The sequence below is a fragment of the Myodes glareolus genome, chromosome 4, assembly GCF_982192425.1.
Source record: "Myodes glareolus chromosome 4, mMyoGla1.1, whole genome shotgun sequence".
NCBI lineage: Eukaryota > Metazoa > Chordata > Mammalia > Rodentia > Cricetidae > Myodes > Myodes glareolus.
In genome coordinates, this window is record NC_142029.1 from 26,586,456 (window position 1) to 26,600,664 (window position 14,209).

At 45.0% G+C, this 14,209-nt stretch overlaps 1 protein-coding gene across 5 annotated transcripts in view; it reads right to left on the reverse strand.

Moving 5' to 3' along the window:
• Tln2 (talin 2) overlaps positions 1-4,309 on the reverse strand; it is a 406,415-nt gene extending 402,106 nt beyond the window's left edge. For all 5 annotated transcript variants that reach the window (XM_087905346.1, XM_087905349.1, XM_087905348.1 and 2 more), the window contains exon 1: positions 4,185-4,309. The gene's annotated coding sequence lies outside the window, so the exon portion shown is untranslated. The remainder of the gene's footprint in view (positions 1-4,184) is intronic.
• Positions 4,310-14,209: the final 9,900 nt, after the last annotated feature.

Here is a 14,209-nt window from a genome sequence, read left to right on the forward strand (position 1 = left end):
ACAAATGTTTGTGGGCTACTCTAGGCTCTTAGGAGAGTATGGTAGATAGAATCAGCTGGTAGAGATGGAATTGTTGGTTAAAAAACAGAGCAAGCATGTGGGCCCCAGTCAGACTCTGAAAATCCACTGTGAAATGGGCTGCAAATATAGCTCAGAGCAACACGAGAAGGGGGGGCTCAAAGGACCACGGAATCTTGTGTCCAGCTTGCCCATCAACGGCAAGGGCCACTAAGACACAGGTTGCTAAGGTGCTCAACCTCCGGGAGTCCATTTTCACACTTCTGGTCTACCCTCTAAAACGCCCTCATCGTCTGAGTTTTGCCTGTTTGTTGGGGAGGGGAGCTGCAGGAAAGTATGGAAGACTTGTTCAACTTCAGGGAAAACATCTGGTTAAACCCACCACTTATCCCCATTATTTGTAATAGTTGTGTTTGGCTTATGTTTTAGCTCGCCTTGTTATTAAATATAAAAGCAATAGGATTAAAAAGTTCTGGATGGGGTAAATACTGTAATTAAAAAGGCACCAGTTGGGTTTGTTAAGCTATAATTCTAGAATGCTGGCCTCCTTGTTAGATTTTTCTTCTTGTCTTTAAACATTTTTTTATACCTAATAAAAATTGTTTGGAACGATTTGACCGTTATTGGCACTTCCTGTTAGTCAAACACCACCCAAAATCCCCAAGAAAATATTCTGACTCTAGCAGTCCTGGAGCAAGAATGTCACAGCTCACAAGTCGCAGACCCCATCCTAAGAACCTGGGCGTGCCACATGTGTGCGTGCACCACCTGTCACGTGCCTGGTAAACTGATAGGCAACTTTCCAGTTCACAAAGGCTCTTTTCTAACCCTTTTGAAGTTACAAAATCTTAATGGGGTGGGGGATCAGGCACTGTGATCAAGCTATGAAGTTACGAGAGTAAGAACCAGGCAAGAGGCAGCAGAGCCTGGTTACTAATACCCAGTGAAAGAGGCATACAACATTAAATAAATATTAAGGTAGTAGAGCTGAAATTAATTAGAGGACCTGAAATAAAGCATCTCCGAGGCTGGCGAGTGACATGCTGGCTGGTAGAGGGCACTTGCCCCAAAGCCTAATAACCTGAATCCAATCCCAGTGAGTCACATGGTAGAAGAGTTGATTCTTCCGACCTCCACAGAGGGCGCCTTGTGGCACTCCCCCACCCACCCCACACAAAAATATAGATAGGTAGACGGATGGATGGATGGATGGGCGGGCAGGCGGACGGACAGACAAATAAGTGTAAATTTTAAAAACTTTTTTAAAAGTTCTTTTAAGTTCATTTTCATTGCATCATGTTTAAAAGGTGTACAAAAATACACGTGTCACACAGACCCGACTCCTCAGTTAGGGGCATCGACTGCTTTTGCAGAGGACATGGGTTTGGTTCCCAGCATCCACATTGTGGTTCACAACCACCTAGAACTCCAGTTACCATGGGACCCAATACCCTCTTCTGGCCACTGCACACAAGAGCCAGGAACATGCACATAAACAATAAACTTAAAATGCCCCTCTAGGGAACAATGCTGAAAAACAAATCTGGATATGGTGAATTTTAAACACACATAGCCTACACCTGTTCTGAATAGCAATTCAAAAGGATTGAGTTTGGAAAGTCTTACCTCTCCCTCAGAGATAGCCTAGAACACAAAGCCCCAAACTGAGACCCCCCCCCATAGTCCCATAGCATTTCCTACATAAATGAAAAGGGGCACAAGGGCACAGGGTAGACAGTGACTGAGAAGCTTCCGCTTCTGGGACTCAGTGTACCACCTCTAATCTAAGTCTGGAAATTTCAATGTAATTGGGGTGGGGTGAGGACTTTCAGCAGCTAATTCTATCCAACATTAGCTATTCTAATTCTGTACAAACAACATTAGCTATTCTAATTCTGTACAAACGTAATCTCAGTCGTTTCCTCTCTTCCAGTGTTCAAATTAAAGGAAAAAGCATTCTTGTCTGCACACCACCACCCCTTCTCAAGGCCAATGTCTTGTCAACTCAACCTCCTGGCTTTCTGCAGAGATCCCCGTGATGGGGACCAGAGAAGATACAACCTTGGAAATTGAAAGGGTAACTTTCACACTGGAGGCACTTAACGAAGTTCACAGATGACTGCCGATGTCAGGGGCACATCTCCCTAATGAACATCTCTGCTTCTCCCGCCCCCTCACCCAGTTAGGTTTCTGTAGTCCTTCCCGGAATCTCTTCCAATGAAGAAGACACCAAGAGCTGACACGACCCCTCCACTGTGACAATTTCATTAGGACACCAAGGAGAAAAGCTAACATATTCCGGCACCCAGCCAATCACAGGTCAGCAAACACTCTCTGCCCTGCCCTGTCACGACAAAGCAGGGGTCACTATCTATGTACAAAAGTAAAGATTCCCCCACAGCCCCATTTCTATTAAGTCACTACCTCCAGGAGCTAGGACATCATGAATGTCAACTCCCTCTTCCATGGGCTATCAGAATCAAAAGTGTCACTTTGAGCACCACGGTGCTCGTAATTACGTGTATTTCAGCGCGCGCTTCCCTGAGATACCATCCTACTGCAACTGTGTCCTCTACAACACCAAACACTTCAGCTCATTCAGTCGTTCCTCTCCCGTTCTCTGGAAAGAATCCGGGCTTAGTTTTTCATTAACCTTCCTTCCTTTCCTTTCCTTCCATCTCTGCCCCACCACCAGCAGCAAGAAAACAAGTTTTCCCACGTGTCACCTGAAGCCCCGACTTTGGGAAACGCCCCCCTTTCCTCCGCCAGCCCGCGCCACAGTGAGAGCCCTGCACGCAGCCGCGGGTGCTACTCCGGTCGCCTCCACAAGCCAGGGGACGACAGGAGGCTTCAGGCTGAACCACATAAGCCAGGCCTTTGCCCCATCTACGAACCTAGCCGCTTTCTCTCCAGCCCTGCGTGAGCTCCCGCACCAGGTGGAACACCCGGCGAGGCGCGATGCTGGGGGAAAAGGGCGCTGGAGGAAATGCTCTGCAACGTGCGCTGGGCCGGGGAGCGGCGGTGCGCAAGGCTCCGGCCGAGCGCGGACGGCGGTGACCTGGGGAAAAGAGGGGCGTGTGCTCTGCGCCTCACAGTCCCAAATGCTAACACTCCGCTGCACCGTGACACCCGCGAGCCGCACTCTTCGGTCCCCAGCGTCTCTTTTTCCCCCAGACCCAGCTTGGCCCAGTCTGAGCAACACGCTGCAGTCTGCGCGCCCTTGTGGGGACAGCCTCCTCCTAGCTCTCCCAGGCGCGCAAACTTTCCCAGCGACAATCGCTCCGGCCTCCCCCGGGGGGCTTTCGGAAAGTGGGTGCCCCCTTAGCCTCTGAAAAACCCACTGAAAATATGGCGCCCTCGAACGTCGTTCCTTGGGCCCCGAATTGCCAGTCTCCACGTCCCTCCCGATCCCCGCCGGCGCGAAATCTCAGCTCCTGGGGGTCGGGGAAGGAAACGAGAGGCCGCCGCGCTGGATCCAAACCCTGACTGCTCTCGGCTCCGCGCTTCCCCCGAGCGGTCGGCGGTCAGTAGCTGTCTGATAGCGAGATGACCAGGGAAAGGGGGAGTCATGCAACCCGCAGCTCTCAGTGTCCGGGGTTGGGAAGCAGCCCCCGGTGCCTTTCGCCGCGAGTCGGAGCGGGAGACTTGTTTGCAAAGTGGCGCTGGAAGTCAGAGCAGCCAGTGCTGGAATGAAGCCGCTCTGCCCTCCACCAACTCTGTCGGCGCCAGGGGCCTCAGCCGGGGTCCAGGGACCCCCTCGGTGCAGACCGGGCCGCTTTTCCGACCCCGTTACCGGAAACCCGAAGAGGGAGCCCTGGGGGGGACCAGCTGCCTAGGGCAAGGGATCAGCTCTTCGGCTCCAGCTGGAGGAAGACTATTTGCAAAGCCCGGCACCCGGGCTGAGTGCGGCGAAACCTACATGTGCAATAGACAGGTGCATTCGTTGCAATTTATTTTTCTCTTCTTACAAAAAAAAAATCCCTCCTAGGAAATAAAATCTAGAAGCTTGACAGGGTTTTTCTACATTGACATCACTTACGAGATGCAAACCCAAGAAGAAAACCACCCACATATTCCTTCTGGAGAAGGGAGGGAAAAGGCACTCGAAATCCCTGCAGCGCGCATGCAGACTGGAGAGCAGGGTAGCGCCACGCGCCGCGCCTTACCGCGGGGATGCAGCTACTGTCTCATTGCAGAGCGCCAGCCCCCGAGTGCAGCCGGCTCCGCTCCCGCTGCGCCTCCGCTGCCACCGCCGCCGCCGCCTCCGCTGGCTCCGGGCGCGGAACCGGAGCCGAGGGCGAGCGCGAGCGCACGGCCCGCGAGCGCCGGGAGGGCAGGAAGCGCGTCATCACTGGGGGACGGCGCGGCGGAGCTCACCACCCGGCTCCTGGGTGTCCGCACCCCAGGCGCGGGCTGGGGGCGCGCAAGGAGCTGTGGTCGGGCCAGGGTGGGAGAGGCACAGGGACATCCCTGGCTGCCTCAGACACTGGGCTCGGCTCTGGAGAGGGATGAGGCGGCATAGAGACCAGGCGTCTCCTGGGATGGGGCCTTATTTCCCCGAGCGCCTCTCCTGAACCACCGACCGGGTCCTGGGAGGTTACCAGGTTGGATCTAGCCCCGCGGGTGGCGGGAACCCACAGGACTCTGCGTCCTTCTGCAGGATGACACACAAACCGCATGCCAGGTCACTTGAGTTTAGGGAATGAACGACTCTTCCAGAAAGATGGATAGTAAAGGGCGTGTTGCCTATTGCACTGATTTGGTTTGTTTGTTTGTTTGTTTGTTTTTAAATTGGAGACAGGCTCGCCTCAAACTCAACCTCCAGAACGCAAGGATTAAAGACCTGCGCCACCACACCGGGTTTTATTTATTTATGTCTCCTGTTATGCCCTGGAATAAAAAGTCTGTTATGTATTCCTTGTATATACAGAGTTCGGAAATGCTGGGATGGCAAGGTAAAATGTGAAGTTTATCTTAGGTAACTATGTAAAGGGGAAAGGAGAACAAGTCACAAAATCCCTTTTCTTTAAAATTATGATATATAGAGAGATGCTCAAACTAACCGAAATGTTCATCCGTGTATCCCAGTAGTTGGTGAAATTTTAGGTGATTTTTTTCCTCTTTCTGCTTGGTTCTACTTTTTATTCTTAACCTTTGTAATTTTAAAAATTAATAAGAAATGGCTTTGATGGGTTTTCCCCAGCTCATTGTAGAGTGGCCAGGATAGTCCCCTCTTCCCAAGAAGTAGATAGCGAATTTCTTCAGTTCCTCAAATGCAACTACAGCAACGGTGTTGTCTATCAGCTTGAAATTGCCATCACTGTACTCCCAAGGGTGAATCAACTTTGTAAATTGAAACTATATTCAACAAGTTCTCTGGGACCTTGAATAAGCCTGGATGTAAGTAGTCTAGTCCTAGAGCAGAAGTTTTCAACCTATGGGTCTTGACCCCCATAGGGAAATGACCTTTTCACAGGGGTCACCTAAGACCATCAGAAAACATGGATATTTACATTATGAGTCATAACCGTAGCAAAACTACAGTTATGAATAACAATGAAAATAATATTTTGGGGGATCACCACCACATGAGAAACTGTATTAAAGGGTCACAGCATTCAGAAGGTTAAAAAAAAAAACAGTGCTTTAGAGTAAAATGTAGCTTACTCCTTTTGCAGAGAATACACTTTATAAAACAGAACCCTCAATCAGAAAACAAATTACTGGGCCACTAGAAACAATCCTAAAAGTTGCAGGACAGACTTCTCCCTGCTGCATGGATATACACTCCTGTTCCCCGCCCCTTTGAATAGTACATTGGATAGGCTAGCAGAATAGAGGTAGCCAGATACCTCACAGGACATTCAGAAACAAATGGTTATTGATTTCAGTAAGAGCCTGGTAAGAAGCATATTAAATTGATGCTTGCCAAACTGCCCCTTAGTTTACTGAAAATAACAACCTTGTTTTTGTAGTTCAAGATCCAGGTTTTCATAAGAAGAATAATGAGGGTTCTCCCACCCATTTCTTCCTTCATAGGGCCCAAGAGCTTTCCACCAAACATCTCTAAACTGGTTAGTTTGTCTTTCCCCAAACCTGGATGTCAAGATTTCTACTATGTAAATCGTCCTTCTCTAGGTATATCCACAGTTTGCAGCCCCCAACAGTGAGGCACTGTTCAACAGTAAGGCAAGCTCAGAGAGCAAGGAGCCTGGTTCCAACCCTACCTGGATGCAGTTTGGTAAACAATTTTTTTCTCCATCAATTCTTATTCCACAAAGCTAGTCTCTTTGTCTAATACTTTTTTTTTCTTCTGAAGACAGAATCTTACTATGTAGCCCTGGCTGGCCTAGAACTAGCTATGTAGAATAAAATGGCATTGAAATCCTGGTCTCCTGACTCCACCTTCCAAATTCTGGGATTACAGGCATGCTCTGCTAACCCAGACTAATCCAGTCACTTCGCTCTTTTTAAAATAGCAAGCAAGGTCTAAAAAGAGGGCTCAGCAGTTAGACATGCATGCTGCTTGTTAGGACTCAAAGAAACCTGGGGAAAATCATTCAGTATCTGTGACTGCTGCCAGCACCTCTCACATGGCTGATATGGGATTCCCCTGTGTATGCTGTGATTGCTGTTAATGAATAAAGAAACTGCTTTGGACCTATAGCAGGGCAGAACTTTGGCAGGGAAAACTAAACTGAATGCTAGGAGGAAGAAGGCAGAGTCAGAGAGAAGCCATGGAGTCCCCAGAGGAGACACCAGCGTTGAAACTTTGCTGGTAGGCCATGACCTCATGGTGATCACAGATTACTAGAAATGGGTTAAATTAAAATGTAAGAGCTAGCCAATAAGAAGTTAGAGCTAATGAGCCAAGCAGTGATATAATTAATACAGTTTCTGTGTGATTATTTCAGGGCTGGGCAGCCCGGAACGAACAAGCAGCTTCCTTACAGCACTCGGTCCTTACCCCAGACTCTCCAGCAGAGAGGTGGGCTGCACTTCCCCCAGCTTGGCTTTGCTCTATAACTCAGTCCTCTTGGCTACACAGCTCTCTTGTCCTCTTGATCTTCAGCTCCTTTCTTAATCGGCTTGCCCCCCTCTTCCTCTTCCTCTCTTACTTCCCCGCTCTTTCTTTCCTCTCTTGGTGGGGTCTGTTCTGCTGGCCATGTTCAGTCTGGACCCTTCCACACGCCTCTGGCTGTGATCTCCTTCATACCTACAATAAAACCTTTCTTCTCAACCAGACCCAAGAGCCCTCATGTCCTCATTTTCACTAACTGCACTTGCAGAGGACCAGAGTTCAGTTCCCAGCACCCATAACGGCTAGCTGGCAACTGCCTATAATCACTCCAGTTCCTGGGGGTGATTCAGCGCCCTCTTCTGAGCTCCAAATCTGTACTCACATGAACACGCACACACATACAGAGAGAGAGAGAGAGAGAGAGAGAGAGAGAGAGAGAGAATTAAAAGATAAAAATAAAAGTATTGAAGCAGCAGCTGAATCTTTCCTGACATACTGGTATGAGAATATTTATGTGGCACTAATCTAATTGGTGCTATTGCACAGCCCTCTGCTATAGTTAAACCCCTTTTCCTAGAGAAGCAGCATCGGTCCTAGAGTTCTTCACTATAATTTGGTTTTAAACTAATATTTCTTGACACTTCTTAACACAGGCATTCATTTCTATAACAACTATTACTACTTCAAAGCAGCCCATTGTTTCTTTGGTAAAACCAACTACCCATGTATTGCCGCATATTCATATATACATTCCCCAGTGGAAGTAAGATAGAGCCTATCTATGGTAACTTCTCTGAAATTGAGACTACTCCTGCTAGATCTGAAAAGAGAGCCATTTATAAACGCAAAGTTACTCAAGTTCTTTGTAAATTAAAAATTGCCAGTAGGAAGCTTCTGTCCTGTAAGCATCTGTGACAGTAAATTCCTGGCAAACCAGTAAAATAATAACAACAACACAACAATTACCTAGCAAGACTTTTCTTCCAGCCAGCTGATGGAAACACAAAGATAGAACTAATTCCATCTGAGAAATTTCTAATGTCTGTATGTATGGTCCATTTTTTATTGATCAGATTACAGAAAACTGAAAATACATTGTACATAAATCAAGTGTTTGGGGGCATAAATAGGAGTTTTCAAGTCACCTATACTAAATATATCTAACAACAAAAACCCATTTTCCTTGAGTTAGGTCTGCACTGACCACGTTAGATTTCACTAGGTGCTTAGAATCAGACGCTGAGAGCTGCCCACCCCATCCTCCTCCCTGCCCCCATTGTGCTCCCACCCATCCCCAGCAACTTGGTGACCCTTACCCTCCCAGCTTCTGGTCTACTTCTAAAGGAGTCCAGAGTCACATTTCCTCAGCTCTATCCACATGGAAGAGCAAAAGTGAAAGTCCACAAAATCATTTGTTCCACTTAGGTTATAACATTGAATTTTGTGCCATGTAAGAATCCTCCAGGGACTGAGCAGCAAAGAAGTGTGAAGCACGTTTCTCTAAGTGCCTCCGTTACACAGAACCAGTGACCGAAGCGATAGTCTCCCTTGAAATGTTGAGGTTTTCAGCAACCTCGCCTCCTCGTTTCTAAGTGTAAGCTCTAGGAGATAATACGCCTAATGATTACCTGAGAGAATGAATGTTATGGGAGTTGTCCTGCAGCACACACTTCATAAGTTGTTCTGTTTGAAGTGCAGGTGCCTGAGAATTTACAAAGCCTAAGATAACTTATATATTTTCTTTCTGAAACGTGAGGCCTCTACTCACTCACTCTGGAGTTTTCAGAGTAGAGTGACAGAGAGGACTGGCTTCAGGATTACCTATTGCACCCAACTAGAGCATGCTTAAGATTGCTTTTTTCTTTCCTTTTCTTTTGTTTTTTTTATTTGTGTTCTTTTTATTTTGTTTTGTTGTTGTTGTTGTTGTTGTTGTTGTTATTGTTGTTTTGAGACAGGGTTTCTCTATAGCTTTGGAGCATGTCCTGAAACTAGCTCTTGTAGACCAGGCTAGCTTCAAACTCACAGAGATCCACCTGCCTCTGCCTCCCAAGTGCTGGAATTAAAGATGCGCACCACCACCGCCCAGTGCCTTCTATTTTCTTGCAGTCTATAAAACAGACTGTAGAAGGTTCTGGAAATGTGTCTGAAAAAAAACAGGTATTGCCTGTCATCCCAGCACTAGAGAAGTGAAAGCAGGAAGATTCGAAGTTCAAGGTCCCTCTCAGCTACTTAGCAAGTTCAAGGCTTGCCTGGGATGTATGAGATTTTGACACACACACACACACACACACACACACACACACACACACAAAGATAAAAGAAAATCATCACAACATACTGTTTTGAAAAATACCAATAATTATCTTGTCAAATTAAATTTACTTTTAGTCCAAATTGTTCCTATAAAGGGAATAGTTTGAGAGATGAGGTGTTTTTCTTTTCATTGCTTTCTCAATATCTTTATTTACTTATTTGAGACAGAGTCTCACTACATAGTCTTGGCTAGTGTAAATGGATTTTTCTTTGGGCCACCAGCTCACAAAAATGACACAGAGACTCATTATAAATTATGAAAGTTTGCCCTCAGCTTAGGCATGTTTCTAACTAGCTCTTATAACTTAAATTAGCCTATATTTTTAATCAATATTCTTCCACATGCTCGTTACCTCATCTCCAGTTAGCCCATCCTGTTTTCTCTGAGTCTGTCTGGCAACTCTGCCTTTCCTCCCAGAGCTCTCTCTGTCCAAAAGTCTGGCCATCCCTCCTACCTCGCTATTGGCCGTTTAACTTTTTATTAAGCCAATCACAGTCACATATCTTTACACAGTATCATCAAATATCCTGCAATAGGCTAGCTTGGAGCTTCCTATGTAAGTGGGTATTTGTTTGCTTATTTGTTTTTAATCCTAGCAAGCCCACAGTGAGATTGTAAGCAGAGGCAGCAGTCACCTAGAGGATGACCGCGTTAGTACACAGCCTTAGAACACAACACAGCAGCAGAGAAACAAGACAGAACCGGCCTCAGGAAGATGGAAGGAGAGAACTGACGCCTGAAAGTTGTTCTCTGACCTCCACATGTGTGCTGTGGTATGTTCGTTCGTGCACACACACTCAAATAAGTAAACAAACAATCCTTTAATCTTTAAAGTTGCAAATCATTAAACTATCATTACATATGCAACCTTAGTGTCTCTTTAGTCATTTGGGATTTTTAAAATTATTTTAATTGTGTGTGTCAGTTCGTAGGCATGTGCACATGATTGAGATACCCATAGAGGTCTAATCTACTGAAGCTAAAGTTACAAAGTTGTGAGCTGCCGGGCATGGTTCCTAGGAGGTCCTCTGCAAGAGCAGGTCACACGCTTAACCATGGAGTCATCTTTCCAGACCCCTGGGTTGATTGCTTATTTATGTTTAGAGACAGGGCCTCATGGCATAGCCTTGGCCGGCCTGGACTAGTTATACAGACTGGGTGGCCTGGAATTTGCTATGTAGATCAGTCCGGTCTGGAACTCAAAGAGATCTCATGGCCTCTACCTCTGGAATGGTGGAATTAAAGGTACCACCACACCTGACTCTCTCTCTCTCTCTCTCTCTCTCTCTCTTTCTCTCAAGTGTTATTAACAATATTAATATCAACAATACAAAGATATTGTGGTTCAAACTTTTAAACTTAAAAATAAGTGATTTTTCTAATTCTATCATCAGAAGACTAAGGCAGGTAGAAGTCTATGAATGTGAGACACGCCTGATATTTAAGGATCAGGTCAGCTTTAATTTTAAAGTAAGCTATTTGTTGCTATGTAGGAAATATCTTTCAAGGTCTACGTTTAATGTGATGGATTTGTCATAAACAAAATAAAACTAAAATGATTAGATCACGTAAGATATTTTTAATACAACTTCAGGGTGATAACCAGCAGCTCTGGGTCTGTTTCAGACACACATCCAGTATTATTGTTGTTTGCCTTGTTTTTTGTTGGTTTTGTTGTTTTGTTTTGTTTTTAAATCAGTTGCTACACTGGTGCCAGGATCCATTATGAGCAAGACAGGCTTCCTCCCAGAATAAAAACAGAAGCCTCCCTTCTGAGGTTACAGAAGCCGTACCTGGATTCAAATCAGTCGAATAGATTATAAATATTTCCTTTTATTTTATCCCTTACCTCTAAGTCACAAGTGCCAGGGGCTTAAAAAGTGTTGAGATAACATTCTTTTGTGGAATGCCAGTCCTAAGCACAAAGAGCCAGATGAAGTCCTAGCGATCTACATGCTGTATTTCGGGCCAAATACTCTGCCAGGCCTGGGAGTCTCTGCTCTGCTGGGGCTCTAATGAAACTACCCTCTTGTCATCTTGAAAGTGCTGGTACATTCCCCCAGGCCCACCTTCTAGAATACCATTGGTTCCGGGCCTTTGAACTTCTTCATCTTGTCTCAAAGGCTGTTATAAACTCGGGATTTCCCACAGAAGTCAAACACACATTTTGCAAAGCTTCTAACACTGACCTGCTGCAGAATATTTATTTTTCTTTTTTGTTTTGTTGTTGTTTTGTTTTGTTTTGTTTTGTTTTGTTTTTCAAGGCCGGGTTTCTCTGTAGTTTTGGAACCTGTCCTGGAACTAAAATCTTGTAGACCAGGCTGGCCTCAAACTCACAGAGATCTGCCTGCCTCTGCCTCTCTAGTGCTGGGATTAAAGGCGTGGGCCACTACCACCCGGCCCTGCTGCAGAATCTTGAAAAAAAAAAAAAGAACAGCTAAGGATAGAAAGAAATATCTACTCTAGTAATTTATTTATTAATTTTAAGCATGCAGTTTTCTTTAAAAATAATATTTTTATGAATTCTTTGACAATTTCAAACATGAATACAATGTATGTTGACCATATTCACTCCTTATTTCTCCCCTTTACTTTCTCCCTTACTTCCGATCTCACCCCCAGCTTCCTGACCTCCCCAATTCAAGAACTTTTTAATTTATCAGCTCTGAGTTTTAGTCTTTGTTTTTGAGACAGTCTCTCTGTGTAGACCAGACTGGCTGCGGACTCAAGAGAGCTGCCTGCCTGGGCGCTGAGATTAAAGGTGTACCACCACCACACCCAGCAGCCAGATACATTTCTGTAAGAATCAGAAAGAGGGCGTGGAGGATCTAGTCATTCTAAGACCCATTGCCTGGGTGCCTAAAATGAAGAATAAAATGGTGGCAGATTGCAACAAAACCTCATTTTGATACTGATAAATGTCTTACTAGTCAGTCTATTTATATGTATGGTTTCTTTGCCTACATGTATGTATGAGTACCACATACATGCAGTGCCAGTGGAGACAGGAAGAGGACAAACTCTGGAACTATAGTTAGAGATTTGTGTGAGCTACCATGTGGGAACTGAACCTGGATTTTCTGTAGGAACAAGGGCTCTTAACCACTGAGCCATCTCTCCAGCTCTGAGCCTTCACTTTATGTCCTAAACTACAGAACTTACAGTACTGTCATTAGACAAATTAGCTCAGCTGACGATGCCCCTTAAATGCTCAGATCCTAACTCACAGGTGAATGGCAAAAACAATGAAAAATTAAAAATAAATAAATGAACAAACTCACAAGAAAACAAGTGTGTAAAACTAATGTTTTCCCTTTGAATCTCTCATCCCCTCCTGGAAATTTATTTAATGACTGGAGATGGAGCTCGGTTGAAGAGTGCTTTCCTAGTGTGTGGAAGCCAAGGAGTCAAATGCAGATACAACAAAATAAAAAGAATATTTGTCTAGTCTTCTCTCTATCCTTGTCCCTTGTCCCAAACTCCTAGTTCCTTTCTCTAAATATCTCTCTTTTTTTCCTTTGTTTTATTTTTTTTATTGATTTGATTCAGGTCTCTCTGTTATATAGCTCTGATTGTCCTGGAATTTGCTATATGGACCAGGCCAGTCTCAGACTCAGAGAGATCCTCCTACCTCTGCCTCCTGAGTGCTGGGATTAACTAGTTTAAGACAATGTTGCTGTTTTAACTAACTTCTCTTGAGCACAATCTCTGCATATACAAAGTAGACATATGCTCACTTTTTTCTACAAATGTGAGCCCTGTTCTACTCCATTAGTTACTATTTCGCTAGGGGTAGGTTTATAGTGTGTTGCTATAAAATTTTGGAAATGTGTAACAAAAGTAAACAGAATTATAAAATGTAAAATTATAAAAAGGAACCTAATCACCCAACTCCAACAACCTCAAAATATTACAACTCGGTACACATATCTTTTATTTTTCATTCATTTATGCATGTCCTAGATTTTTCTTTGTTTTGTTTTTATTTTGTTTTGTTTTAGCCAAGGTCTCTCTAGGTAGTCCAGGCTGACTCAGAATTCATTAAAAAACAACTCAGAATAGCCTCAAATTTGCAATCCTCCTGCCTCAGTATCCCAAGCACTAGGATTGCAGGTGTATTTTACATCAACCCCCAGGTACTTCTTCATTTCCTCACCACACATGCTTCCTAGCCCGTCACACGCTGATAGTTTCTGCACCTCCCCTGTCTCATGAAGCTCTTGTTCAATGCCTGTTCACCCAAACCCTGGACTCAGAAGTCTCTGAGACTGAACTCTGTATCACACCCTTTCCCTTTGCACCAATTCTGAACTAACCAATCAAGTCAGAATGTGACTTTGAGCCCCATCAGTGAGGTGAGGCAGTGTTGTCACTCCACTTTTGGGTAAAAACAAAATAAACGTCCACCTGCATGGTTTGGGTCACGGAGTGAAAGTAAAGTACCTTGCTGGGTTACTTTCATCTGTTCATGCATCTCTTTGTGTGACACTGGGAGTGCCCAAATTATTTTTTTTTTAATGTCAAACATTAGATTTGTTTCCCCACTTCCTTTTATCTGCCTTCCTGCCTGCCTTCTTTTCTTTCTATTTTCTTTCTCATGTGTTCCAAGCTGACTGGAAGAACTTATTTCAAGTCACTATGTAGCTGGGGATGGCCTTGAACTTCTGATATTCCTGCCACCATCTCCCAACTGCTGGGATTGCAGGCATGTACTACCATGTCTGATTTATGTGGTGCTGGGTATGAAGCCAAGGCTTCCAGTTGTAGCTGGAGGCTTCTTGTTCATTTCCTGGCCACCCAGACCTGAAATGATCACATGGAAACTGTATTAATTAAAACACTGCTTGGCCTATTAG